Below are 14,067 nucleotides of genomic sequence, written 5' to 3'. Positions count from 1 at the left end.
GCCCTGACACTGCTGTTCCTTCCAGTGCTCTCCAAGAAGGGAGCAGGGCATTCTATTCTGCTCAGCCTCGCATTGTTCTTGTTTGTTAGATAAAATAATACACGTAAAGCTCTAGAACAGTGTCTGTGAGACAGTAAATACTTTCTGGAAAGGTTAATAATAAGGATCACATTGGCACCCAATTAGAATGCCTGAGACCAACTCCAGAGTGACTTCCAAATGGTACAAATCATCACCCTTCTCGTAGGGGGAGGTGGGAGGTTCAGTTCTCTATGAGAACCTTAAGAGGCCCCTCTTCTGCGACTGCTGACTCCTGGATTTGTGTGGGGGGCCATTTTATAACTGACAGTTGGGACCAAAGACCTCCCCTTGGGCCTTTGCTCAAACAGCTCCACTGAGCTTTCTGCCTTGGGTTGTGCTGATCACTGTGCTTGCTTTAGCTCCTGTGCCCAGGATCCCAGGTGACAGCAGGATGGACTGTTGGCTACGAAGAGTCATTTAAGGAGTTAAAAATACAGATTCCCGCATCCTGCTCCTGGAGACTCTGATTCAGTCGGGTCTAGGATGGGCCCAGGAATTTATGTTTGTAGCAAGCAGCCCGAGTGTTTCTGGACAATTGTCAGGTTTGAGAACAATTGCATAAGCAAGTTGAGCAGCCGACCTTCATTTATGAGCACAGGAGCCATGTGCTAAATGAGGGAAAGAATCATGGGTGAGGAGAGGGGGGAAGAAGTTTACCTCCACACACAGCAGCAAAATGGCCAGCCAGCTTGGGGAGCCTCCTTCCACGTTACTTCTTGCTCCGCGTTGTCAGGGGATCTCGGTCAGAACTGCTTTCCTGGAGGTCACGTTCAACGTAGTAAACAATCGCTGAACACCAGCCATGTGCATTCAGATCCTGATCACCACCCAGTCTAGCAAGGGGGAGAAACAAAAATAAAAGTATAGTGTGATGAGTTCTGTGGTCAAGTTCTGTGTAGGGGGACATGGGAGCAGCATGGCAGAAGCAGCCAGCAGTCCTGCCTGCAGAAGGTTGAGGGAAGGCAATGAAAAGAAACGACCATCAGGATTGGTGTATGGGCAGGCATCGTGCAGTGACTAATTACAGAGAACCTACTCCTGCTGGGAACTGTGTATCCAGGACAAGCAAACCAGATCCCTGTCCTTTCTGTGCTCCAAATCTAGTGTGGGAACCAAACCAAACATTCATCAAAGAACCATACAGGCAGGTGTGAAAGTGTAATTATGGTGAGTGCCATGAACAAGACCCCATGATGCTATGAAAGGGGTAACAGGGAGGTTAGGAAGGCTTTGATGAGGGATAACTGAGCGAAAATCTGAATGACAAAAACAGCAAACACATGGCTAGGGTGTCTGAAAAGTTTTGAAACACAAAATAAACTTATTTTAAAGCATTTCCAAGTAATATGCTTGATAGGCTTTTCTTCAACCCTCCAAGACCTTTTCAGGTGAAGTTCTCTACATTTAAAGAAACGAGTTCAATTGTTAATACACTGTAAAGTGACCCCCCAAAGTCTGGAAACATAGGCAAATAATACATGTATTGTGCTTTTTATTAGATGAACAAATTAGACCCATTGCTGTCCCTGAAAAGGACCCGAAGGGACAGGGTAGCTGACAGCAGCAGTGGTGGGATGAGCGTGGATGGCGGGGCCCGTGGATGGCGGGGCCCACGAATGGCAGCCCCACACCACAGGACCTTGTGAGCCACGTGGAGGGCTAGAGTTTGCTGTGAGAGCCACGGGGTTTTAAGCAAGGAGGGGACATAATTGATGTGTATTTCATAAAGAACACTCTCTCTGACGTGTGAGAGGACAGATGGAAGAGGGTGTAGGGGGAGGAAATGATCACAGTTGTCCAGGGAAAGTGGCTGCTGGGCCAAGGGTGATGGTGGCCGGAAAGGGCGGGATGATGGTGTGGCTCAGGTGTTTTCCAGCAGATATGGGTGGGAGAACTCTCAGGCAGAGGCACACGAGAGGAGGTGTCCCTGGGTGTGCCCAACTTTCCTTCTTCTAATCCTAGTCTCCTATGAGGGCTCTGAGTCTGGAATGTATATGTATATTCTTTTGTTTTTTTTCCTTTCCAAAACAGGAAAACCATCAGTTTCTACCTGACTACTCACCATCTCTCTTGGGGGTTTAAAACACCTTATTCAACCCCAGGCCTCTCCACCCTGTCTGTCCAAACCTTGCCCCAGCTCTCAAACCACACTGCCTTACAAAATCCCTGTGGTTACAATAATATCACACACGTCAGAAACCAAGGATTTCTGGCAGTGAGGGCACAGAGTGGAACCTCAGTCAGTAGTTATTAACTTGGCTGTTCTGGATATATATTTTCTTGATGGTTCTCACCTTGCTCACCTGGCATGCTTAGGTGCCCTCTAATAGAGGTAAGTACTGTTTTGTACAAAAATGGTCTCATCACAATAAATGATCTGCTTGTAGAACATTACATTTATTACTTAGACCCAGCTCTAGGCATTCTGAAATAGGTATCTACATTTTCCCCAATTTAATGAATTGCTTCAAATAACTAGTCCTAATACAAAGTCGGAAGCTCTTTTCTCCCCCCAGAGTATATATGATGCATAACTAGATATTGAGTATTCAAGGAAAATAGATAGTATTTTCCCTCAGAATTGATGTTATAATTATGGTTGCAATTTTGAACAAAAGCACAAATAGAGCATCAATAGAAAAATGATTAAGGCATCATGGTTATTTAATAAAATGATGCTTTATCATGTAAACATTCTGGATTAGAAGACTCCTGAAATGGGCCATCTGGCTGATTACCTTTATTGATGGGAAATCTGGGACCAAAGAGACTGCATCTTGCGGGAGATTACCCAGCTAGTGACTAGTAGAGCCAGGGCCAGAACCAATGTCTTCTGAGGCCCAGGTTACCTTCCTGCCAGGTCTCTTCTACAAACATCCTTAAAAATAAGTGTTGGCACAGTGCTTTGCAAGATGCCCACCATATTCTCTTTCTGAACACAAGTGAGACCATACTTCTCAGCCCCTTACATCTCTGTGGGGCTATGTGACTGAGTTCCAGCCAAGGAAACGTGGCTCCTGAAATCTTCTCCCGGGCCCTCCCTGTTCTCTCTCTGCTTGCTCATTGGCTGGCCAGATGCAGAGCATCCAGGGGAGGACTCCAAAAGCCCTGGGGATGGCAGAGATGGGAGGTGTTCCTGAATGACTGTGTGGAGCAGAGCACCCCTGCTGACCACAGTGAAAAATGAAATGAGTTAGAATAAACTTTTGTTGGGTGAAGCCACTAAGATTTGGGGATTTTCTGCCACAGCAGTTAGCCTATCCTGCCTCATACAAGTGACAAAAAAGCTAATATTGGTAATGATTATTAATTACCATTGCATATATAATCCCTAGAATGATTTGCTTATAACAAATGTGCAATGTGTTCAACAACTCTCCTATAGGGCAGCTTTGGCCCAAGAGGGGTTTACCTTAGTGCTTTTGAGCAGTGGTTCGGGAATCAGATATCCTGGGTCCGAATTCTGGCTCTCCCACTCACTAGCTGTATCACATTGGGAAGGTTAACCTCTCTCTCTGGGGCTCTGTTTTCTCATTTGTAGAATGGCGTTTGATAATAGGATGTTGTGAGAATGAAATGAGTCAGTAGAAGTAGAGAGCCTCAGAACCTTGCCTGGCAATAGAAGTTAGTCTTGATTGTTTGATCCCAAACAAACAGGCTGGCCAAAGTAAACATCCCTTGACTCCTTAGCTAATGATGGTTTTGTTTGTCTTTTTCAAATGTGAGATGGTTCTGGAGTCATAACTTTGATTATGTAGGTCTCCTTTACAAGGCATTTTCTCTTTTCTCTAGTCTTCCTGTGGTAGACTAAATTAGTTCCTTCATCATTCTCTTTCAAAGCGACCATTTCAGAATGAAAATATGGATAAGCATCACTCAGGAGCTGAATCACAAGGGTTTAAATACACTTCCTTCCCCTCTCTGCAGGGCTCTCCCAAGATTGTGTGGAGTAGGACATAGAAGCCTCCTTCCTCACCCCCACACCAAACTGCCCTTTTGTCTTTTCCTACTTTTCCTCCTTTCCTTCCCTCAGTGTATTTAATGAGCTCCTAGGATGTGTCAGTTCCTGTCCTGGCACCGTGGGTATAGTCATGCATAAGACAGACATTTTGTTGGTGCATTTATTATCTCTCTTCTCCAGGTAGAAAGTATACACGTTAGTGCAATAAAGGAAATAATTGGAGTGGCCTCTGCAAAGGTGACTCTGAACCGAGATCTCGGGGTGCCGAGGACCAAGTATGCACAGTGCTAAGGGCAGGATCTCAAGTAGCAGGAACATTAAGGGTGAGGGCTCTGAAGTGGGAAAGAGCATGGCACATCCGTGAGAGAGGGCAGCCAGTGTGGCTGGACCGTGGTGAGCATCGTAAGTAAAGCAGGGCTTGAGCTAGGGGGACTTGGGCCCTGTGGGTATGGAAAGGCACAGAAAGGTGCCTTCCGCTTCATCCCCATTGTTAACTCATTTGTCCAGGCCTTCAAATGGCCTCTAGTTTTTCCTTCTTTCAATTCGTCTTTCTAAAATCTGAATGTAACGCGCACTCCCTGTGCAACCCTCGCTTGGCTGCTCACCACTTGTATAATCACACCTCCTTAGCAAGGAGGACCCGCTGGTAATCCAACTCTCCTATTACCCCAGCCTCACCTTCCTCCACCACCCCCACCACCCTAGCTGTTTATCACATAATAGGTGCTAATAAATATGGGACAAATAAATGAATTCTTTCAACACTCAGACTAAGCTTCTCTCCTGGGCTTTACCTCCCCACCCCTACCTCATCAGCTGGTCCTACCTGCTCTCTCTCTATGTCCTGACTCCATCCACTTCCCACCATTTCCATGGCCAGGCCTTTGCTGTCTCTCACCTGGGTTACTGCAGCAGCTTCCTAACCAATCTCTCTGGTTCTGCTCCTCTTTCCCTTGGGCCTGTTCTCCCCACCAGAGCCAGATCCTATCACCCCCAGGCCCTGCTCACGCCTCATGGCTTCCCGTCACTAGAAGTATGACATCTAAACTCTTTCTCATATCCCCAGGCCCTGCCATCGTCTGGCCCCTGCCTCCTTCTGGACCTTGTCTGGTACTCTCTTCTCTCCCATTCACTGTGGTCTAGCCGCGCCTACTCCTGGACTGTCCACTCGCTCAGGACCCTATTTGTCCCTTTGCCTGGTATGGTTTTCCTCAGATCTTGACGTGATTGCTTCACAACACTTGCGTCAGCTCAAATACATTTTCATACAAATTTCCTCCCATGTTACCTCATCAGGAGGCCTTTTTCTAATGGAGTATGGTTATCTAATGTCGCCCAATTCCCAGCCAACCCCTATCTCACCATCCTGCTCTATTGCCTTGGTGATACTCCTCACTTTGAAATTTCTCAGTCACTTACAATGCTGCTGTCACGCTGGTTTCCATGTTTACTGCCTGTCTTCCTCCATTAGAATATAAGCTCCATGAGAGCAGGGCCCTGCCTGTCTTATTCTGTTTGGATGCCCAGAGTCTGGCATGTAGCTGAATGAATGAATGAAGGAGTGAAGTTAATTCAAGGGTTCTAAAAAAATGAGATCTTGAATAATCATCTGTCAGGCAAACCAGGTCACTGGGGAGAAAGAGTAGAAGCACCAAAGGGCATAGAAAAGTGACCATCAGTCACACTATGGCTGGACTTTGATGATAATTATCCACCCGCAGATTGCACTGTCCAGCCAGATCTTCCAGCCACGAAAACCCACCGGAGGGAGAAATAATGATCAAGAAAATCTCCTATCACTGAGAGCAATAGAAAGTGGGGACAGGGGTGAGTGTTTTATCAGCTCCTAAATAATCACCTACCTTCCTTTTGCTCAGTTACAAAGAGCCCATTGTAGCTGGGACTTTCTGATAACAAGGGATTCTTTCCTAATTACTATATCCTCTATTTCAGGTTCAGCAGAAAAGAAAATTAAAAAGCTCCATTTCACTTTGGGTTCAAATGAGTCAATCTTTCAGTCAATCAAGTATTAATTAAGACATGCCAGGAAATACGGGGGAGGTAAAAGACATCCTTCTTGTCTCGAGGATGATACCAGGGAAATAATTAGAGAATGATTTAAGAAAAATGAAAAGAATTTTAAAAAGGCTTCATGTGGACTTTCTTTGATTTTCTATTATGGAAGGTCTGGAATCTCCAGTTCCTTTATTCTTCTTTACTCTTTTCCCTTTCTTCTTTCCTTCCTTTTCTCTCTTTTCATCCCTAATTATCTTTTCTCCAAAGGGTCCAGACTATACACTCTAAGAATAGTTAGTTCTCCTCATGTTACCCTTAGGATTAATCATGAGAAATTATGTCTGATTCCCTGAAAATTCCAGCTGTACTAAATGTGAGTGAACACAATTTCTCCAGTCTGTTAGCAAGTCAACTTCCTCATATTTACCTCCTCAAGGTCAAGGAAATTTCCTAATTTTTCTTCTTATATGCTAGACAACTTGTAGCCAAGAATTTTGCCAGCCTGGGCAACATAGCAAGATCCTATCTCTACAAAAATAAAAATTAAAAAAATTAGCCAAGTGTGGTAGCATACGCCTGTAGTTCCAGCTACTCAGCAGGCTGAGGCAGGAGGATCGCTTGAGCCCGGGAGTTTGAGGTTACAGTGACTGCACCACTGCACTCCAGCCCAGGTGACACAGTGAGACTTTGTCTCTAAAATAAAAAACAAACAAAAAAACCTGTCTCCACCACTAACATGGTGTGGGGTCTGGGGAACATTCACTTAAGTGCTTTTTCCATTTATACTTCTGTAAACAAAGACATTACTATCTTTCTCAGAGGGCTAGGTGTTTTATGCACTGCGTTACATCATTTTACTCTCAGTATCTGCCACAGGGCCTGGTAGAAAGTGTACTGGCAGTTAAGTACTTGCTGAATGGATGAATGAATTAATGCACTGCTGGGGAGAGTAAATGAGATAATGTGTGTGAAGCATGTTGTGTAAGTATATTTCACACAGTGGGTGCCTTAAAATTGCCTCACCAACTATAAAGCACTATACTTATTATTATACTATTCACATTGTGTGAAAGGTGAAAACATCCATTTGTGAAAGAATTATTTTGCTCTAATTAGAGTTTGATCAGCTTTTCACTGAATTGGTGTAGAAAGTGAGTTAACCAGCCCCTAGTGAATCAGGGCAGCCACCTTTGCCTCTCCCCTGCCTTCATGCTAACTTTATTTCCATTCACTCCCAGGTGCTTCTCCCTCCCTCAGCCCTCCTGACCTCCAGGATCACATTTCTTAGGGGAGTCTTGTGTTGTCCATCACTATCAATTTTCTCCTCTTCATTTCAGCTAGAATGCTCATTTGTTTTCTTTTGACAGTCCTCTTTTGACTTAGATACTTCAGGAGACCAAAATCTCAAAACAGAGGGTTGGCAAAAGTCTTATCACCTTTCACAGGAACAGGGAATGATCTGCTGAATCAAAAAGCCATCATTTGTTGAGTTCTTACGAAGTGTGCAACTGTGTGTGTGGAATCAGGGGTTTACAGACATGGTCTCATTCAACAACTTAAGAGGTAGGCTTTTTCCATGCCCATTCTACAGATAAGGAAACTGAGGCTATAAGAGATTAAGTGATTCGCCCAAAGACATGGAGCTACTCAAGCGCAGAAAGAGGTTTGACTCTAGTCCTCTCTGAGTCCAGAGATCCTGCTGTAATCACCATTCTCAGAATGCTGAGGACTTTAATTTCTGGATCTTCTAAGATGATGGGGTGTTCATCCAACTATTCATCTATCAACATGTAAAAGCCTGCCACATGCGTCACACCCTGTGGGTGCACTCTTGATTACGATGCCTTCTGTGACCTCAAGGAGCTCATGTTTTAATAGGACCAAATATGTTGAAGAGAAGTGCAATACAGCATCACACATAACACGTGTAACCCCATATATGCTGGGGCCCCAAGGCATGAAACTCCATTGAATAGGCATAGCACTCACTGGCAGTCTGGGAGCTATATCCAACCCACAGGCACTTTAACTTTGTATTATTTTTCTGCTTCCTTCGGTTTCATATCAAATCCTCAATCTTCAGCTAGTCCTAAGATTTGGCCACACTAACCTCCCACATGGCCACAATCTGCTGGAGCTTTAAAAGGGCCTGTGTTCTCCCCATTCCCCGACCCCACACCCCAGTCCCCATCCTGCCTGCTTCACCCAGTCCTGTTCACCCACTTGGTCCCTGGAAGCATTTTAAGGTCACCTCCCCTGGATTATAAACTCACTCAGGAGTAGGAACTATGGTACATGTTCTGTGTGCTGTCATCTATGTAGAGAAGAGCCATGCAGGGGGCTTAAAAAATATAAATGAGGACAAAAGGCAAGCCTCACATAGCAGCTTTAACCTCCAGTTTGATGGACTGATCCTGATCTGTGGTTAATCAGACAAATGATAAGGATGAGGGATGTTTGCAAGAGGAATTAATGCATATCAAATTGCCCCTGGGCACAATACAAACAGCTGACCAAGGGTGCAATTAAGCAAGGAGTCAGAGGACACTCTCCTAGTCGCAGTTCAGTTGTCCTCCAGGCCTTTGACCTTGGGCAAAATCAGTTAAGCTTTCTGAGCCCTTTCCTCATCTGAGAAATGAGGTTATTACTCATCCTGGATATCTCTCAAGATTATTGTGAAGAACAGACAAGACATGTGGAAGAACACTGAGCAGGGAAAACTGCAATCTCAATGCAAGGTAGTGGTATTTTAGGGGATTATATTAAAAGGCTGAATTAAAGCTCAAAGTAGAACACTGAGCTTCTCTTACTGATGCAGTCCTCCACCCTCCTATCCCCCGCCTTTCCCCTAGTCTGTGGTTATTAGGAGCTACAGTTCCAATGTGGAGAATTCATAGGGGAACTCTAATACCACTCACACTCCTATTCGTCATCTGTGTGTGTGTGTGTGTGTGTATATATATAATACAATATATATGTGTATATATATACACACAATATATATGTGTGTATATATATATATACATATATATATATACATACATGATCTGACCACATCCTGGTATTAGTGCTAATAAAACCTGTAGCCATGGTTACAGTGAACTATCTTGATTACACAGTTCTCATTTTCACTTTTCAAAATAGTTTGGTAAAGGATTTTGGAGCCAATGTTTGTGGGTGTGGTGAAGTGTCTAGGTGAAGTTTTGTTTTTGGAGAGCCAGAAGAGGAGGCTCTGAGGTCATCTGTGAGTTAGGAGCACTTGAGTGGGGCGTTGCCTTTCCTGTTCCACAAATAAAGGGAAACCTCTGCTTCTGGCCAACTCCAATAACTGATGCTTAAGTGTTCAAACGTCATATCCTCTTGGAGGGAAAAAATGTTTTTTGAAAAAGCATGAGAACAACCAAACACTTGTGTCATTCAGGGTCTCCCGCACAGGTGGTAATTAAAATTAATAATTCTATGCAGCCAACAGACACATGAAAAAATGCTCATCATCATTGGTCATCAGAGAAATGCAAATCAAAACCACAATGAGATACCATCTCACAACAGTTAGAATGGCGATCATTAAAAAGTCAGGAAACAACAGGTGCTAGAGAGGATGTGGAGAAATAGGAACACTTTTACACTGTTGGTGGGACTGTAAACTAGTTCAACCACTGTGGAAGACAGTGTGGCGATTCCTCAAGGATCTAGAACTAGAAATATCACTTGACCCAGCCATCCCATTACTGGATATGTACCCAAAGGATTATAAATCATGCTGCTATAAAGACACATGCACACATATGTTCATTGTGGCACTATTCACAATAGCAAAGACTTGGAACTAACCCAAATGTCCATCAATGATAGACTGGATTAAGAAAATGTGGCACATATATACCATGGAATACTATGCAGCCATAAAAAAGGATGAGTTCATGTCCTTTATAGGGACATGGATGAAGCTGGAAACCATCATTCTCAGCAAACTATTGCAAGGACAAAAAACCAAACACCTCATATTCTCACTCATAGGTGGGAATTGAACAATGAGAACACTTGGACACAGGAAGGGAAACATCACACACTGGGGCCTGTCATGGGGTGGGGGGAGGGGGAAGGGATAGCATTAGGAGATATACCTAATGTAATGACAAGTTAATGGGTGCAGGACGTCAACATGGCACATGCATACATATGTAACAAACCTGCACATTGTGCATATGTACCCTAGAACTTAAAGTATAATAAAAAATAAAAATAAAAAAAAACTTGTGTAATTCTCTTTAATACTAGAGACAGGAACTTAAGAGTTCTGCAAACTTTGTGGCAATAACAGAACGACAGACATATTTCTTTTTGTTAGTGGTGGTGGAGGAGACATTTACAGGTTGGAATAGCTGAAAACTAATGGAGTGGCAAAAATGTACAATTATGCAACTCAAAAGTGATATAGATATGGTTCTATTTTCCTTTCCATTTTGTCCTTTCATTTAATGTTAACAAAATTTCTGGGCAATTAAAAGCCAAAAGCTACCTTACCGCAATATTAAGTCTTAAAATGCAAAGATCAAATCATAGAGGGAGTGAGCATAAATATTCTCATTCCAATAATAACTCGCCTCTGTGGAATGTTCAGTGTGGTGGATTTCAGATTTGCCAGGCTTTGGATGGCAGCTTCTGCCCCAGAGGGCGGGCTGTGCAGAGGAGTTCATATGTCTGAGGATAAACCTTTACTTCCTCTCTGTATGGGCTTAAATCTGCATTCCTAATGTTGCAGGGAGTGTTTGTTTATGGTTTTGATAAATAACGGTTGATGAATGCAGAGAACATATATGAGTGAGCTAAAATACTTATTCAGTACACATCCAGTGTTAGGTAAGTAGCATGCTTTTTTTTTTTTTTTGCTTCAGCACCTTCTTTCTTTGATATAGATGACATACGCTTAGTCTCATCACGTGCAGTTTTAGTTGCCTCCGTGCAGATATTGTTGTCCCTAAGAATAGCCGTCATCTCTTCCCTGATGCCCTCAGCATGCCCAAACATTTTCCTCTCCATCCTTGAAATGCCCTTCCCAAAAGAGATGGCAAGTATTGCAAATTCTTGAATTGGGATTATGTATGGAAGAAACTGCTTAAGCTGGGGATTGTAGGGGGGTGTCCCATATTCACCCCCCTCGACACAGGGTTCCCTTAGCCTCATCCCCTCATTTTTTCCCATCCACCACCTCCGCTCCATCCATGCCTGGAGATCTCAAGGCTTTGTGGGAGACCCTCTGGAAAGCACTTAAGGCCACTGGGAGGTAGAGGGGATGGTGGAGAGGCCACGGAACTCAGCCCTTGTCTCTGGGCTCTCCATGATGTGGCCTCAGGGCTGAGCTGTCTGCAGGCTTCCCACCAGACTTTAGGCTTTATCTCCCGTTAGCAGCCCTGATACATTTTTTATCAGACCAACCCTCAAAGTATCAGGGTCTTGAAGAAATAACACATTAGGTGGGAATGCTTTGATAGAGCAAGACATTCTGAACGTTAGACCCTGCCCATGACAGTTAGAAGGCAGAAGATGCCACAGGGATGGCAGTTGGCCTAGAGAGGCCAGAGAAGAAAGTGGATGTCCTTGAAGTGCCTAATAGGGGTAGGCAGATTCTTCTGAAGAATCTGTGGGGCCTAGGCCCCCTGTTCTGGCTTTGATTTTTACCTGATTTTACTTATTTACATTCTCATAACTTGTCCTAGGAATCAAATTCTTGGCTAAAGAGTAGTTTGAGTGCAGAGGAAGCTAATAGATTGAGGAATGAGAAGAAGTTACAACTCACTCAGTGTGTGTCCTTGGGAAGGTCACTCAGCTGCTTTGAGTCTCAGTTTCTTCATCTCCAAAATGGGGAAAAATCTAGAATAATACACAAGAAAATGATAGCATGTACTGCCCCTTTGGAGGGAAATTGGGGCTATGCAGGAAGGTAGACTGGCTTTTCTCTCATTCCTTTGGTACCATTCTGAATGACTGATCACATGCATACACTTTCTAAATTAAACCAACAACTGGAAGTGAGTTCCTGCTCACAGGGTCCTTAGGTAAAAGCACATAGTGCATATAATGTGTGTCTCGGCTGTTGGGAACTGTACAAATATTTAGACTCATAACTGGTATTATTCCTGGCAGTTGCAGGGGTGTGGCAAAAAACAAAAGTCACTCCTCAATTCTGCCAGGTAGTCAAAGTGGCCTGAAATTCTTGGGAAATTTGCTCTAATGTTGGGAGGTCTTCCTGCCTCCAATCCAGAATGGCTGGATGGAGACCACTCCTAAACCCTCTCCATAACCAGGCCAGCCCCTTCACCTACTTGTGTAGTGGAGCTGAGGCTGCTGCTGGGTAACTTGAATCCTCCATGTGTACAAATGACCCCAGGTTTCCAAGGGCCTAGCGAGCCATGTCCACTCTGCTAAGCAAGTTCTGACAAGCACATTCCATCCACTGCCAGGAGGCGGGGGGCAGCACCTTCAGTGTGAGCAGAAGGAATGGTACCTACATTTGTGGCTGCCTTTCTTGGCCTCTGGGGCTGGGGAGAGCTTTGTATAAAATGTGTGTGAGTCTCCCTTAGGTTGTCTACTGAGTCCCTATAATAAAAATAATGCGCAAACATACTGTTCTTTATATATGAAGAGGCCAATAGCACTAATAACAATTGTTTGCGTCAATAAAATATGCCATTTGAAGGATTTTTCCTGTAGTTGCATGTGGATTTCACGTCAAGAAATATTAGTTAAGTATTTACTATGTAACTGACATAGTGCTGGAGGGGAAAAAGAAGTGTACCAACTGGTTCTTATCCTAAAAGAGTTTCTTCACAAACCTTAGAGCACTGAAGTCCTGCTCTGCTTAGCCAAGTGGCAGGGCAAGTCACAGAGCTTCATGAGCCTCAGGATCCTGGTCTCTAAGATGGGAAGACAATTATGATAACATTAACTACCCTCACCATTCAGTGTGGTTGTGAAAGTCAAATACTAATATATATGAGAGTTCCTTGTAAATTGAAAATGTCCTGCAAAGTTGAATTTTCAAAAATAATAGTAATTAAATGCTAAACTAAATACCAGGAAGTGACAAAATGCAGGTACTATTAGAAAGGAAAGAGATCAATGCTGGCTTAGGTTTTATCAGAGCGGGGGACGGGACAGGGGGACATCATGGAGGAGATAGAGGCTGTGCCAGCTCCTGGACTGTGTGTGATTACATGGAGGGCTGTACATTCTGGTGGGGAAAACGGCCAGTTGGGGTGAGCTACGTAGGTTGGAAAAGCCAGAGCAGAGGTACAGAGGCCAACAGGTACAGAGTTCGAGATGGGGATGGCAGCGAAGAAGGCTTCTAAGGAAGAGTGAGAACTGAGGTGGCACAGGCAAGGTTGGTGAGATCATAGGGGGCTTTGAAAGCCTAACATGGAGTTGGTGCAACAACCTCAAGGAGGCCCTGAAAGTTGTGAGCAGAGGAGACCTAACAGCCTCACTCTTTCAGTGGCCACATTCTCTTATCTGATCTTGCTTGTGATGGAAAGCACACCCTACCAGAGCTCAGGATTATACAGGATTAAGCTCCCACCCATGGGCTTCACTGGCAATCTGCCCTAACCAGTCAGGCAGAGTAATCACAGATACCACAATTAAAAAAAACTTTTATTAATAGCATCCGTTCTCCCTTAGACAAAAATCTAATTATAAACTGAAATGAAATATCACCAAACCAATCAGAAAGAAATGGCTATTTATCTCTTCATCCCTTGGGAACAGGGGGAGCGGGATAAAAACAGGATGCAATCAGTTCTCCCTCCTTCAAACTGGCACCCAGATGGGCTTGGGTTTATTTATGATTGGTGAAAGTCCAATCAATATCCTACACTTACAACTTAGTTTAGTTTTTTAAAGCCTCCTGAAAACATTTCTTCCTTCAATCTACTGTAATTTGTAGAGGGCAGGGATTTCTTGCCCTATTTCACAGATGAATAATCTTTTCACAGTAAAAGTTTGTTCCA

At 43.9% G+C, this 14,067-nt stretch overlaps 1 protein-coding gene across 5 annotated transcripts in view; it reads right to left on the bottom strand.

Annotated features, from left to right (window-relative positions):
• The window catches only part of LOC116473201 (uncharacterized protein KIAA0040), a 31,426-nt gene that overhangs the window by 5,108 nt on the left and 12,251 nt on the right, over positions 1-14,067 (bottom strand). For 2 of the 5 annotated variants that reach the window (XM_058442994.1, XM_058442995.1), the window contains exons 2-4: positions 12,895-12,975; positions 11,859-11,932; positions 739-914 (exon numbers count right to left, since the gene is read on the bottom strand). The gene's annotated coding sequence lies outside the window, so the exon portion shown is untranslated. The remainder of the gene's footprint in view (positions 1-738; positions 915-11,858; positions 11,933-12,894; positions 12,976-14,067) is intronic. The other 3 variants (XM_032160927.2, XM_032160926.2, XM_032160925.2) reach the window with 2 other exon arrangements.

The sequence above is a fragment of the Hylobates moloch genome, unplaced genomic scaffold (genome assembly GCF_009828535.3).
Source record: "Hylobates moloch isolate HMO894 unplaced genomic scaffold, HMol_V3 SCAFFOLD_8, whole genome shotgun sequence".
NCBI classification, from domain to species: domain Eukaryota; kingdom Metazoa; phylum Chordata; class Mammalia; order Primates; family Hylobatidae; genus Hylobates; species Hylobates moloch.
Note: the sequence above shows the minus strand (reverse complement) of the source record. Positions and strands in the feature narration are given on the sequence as shown.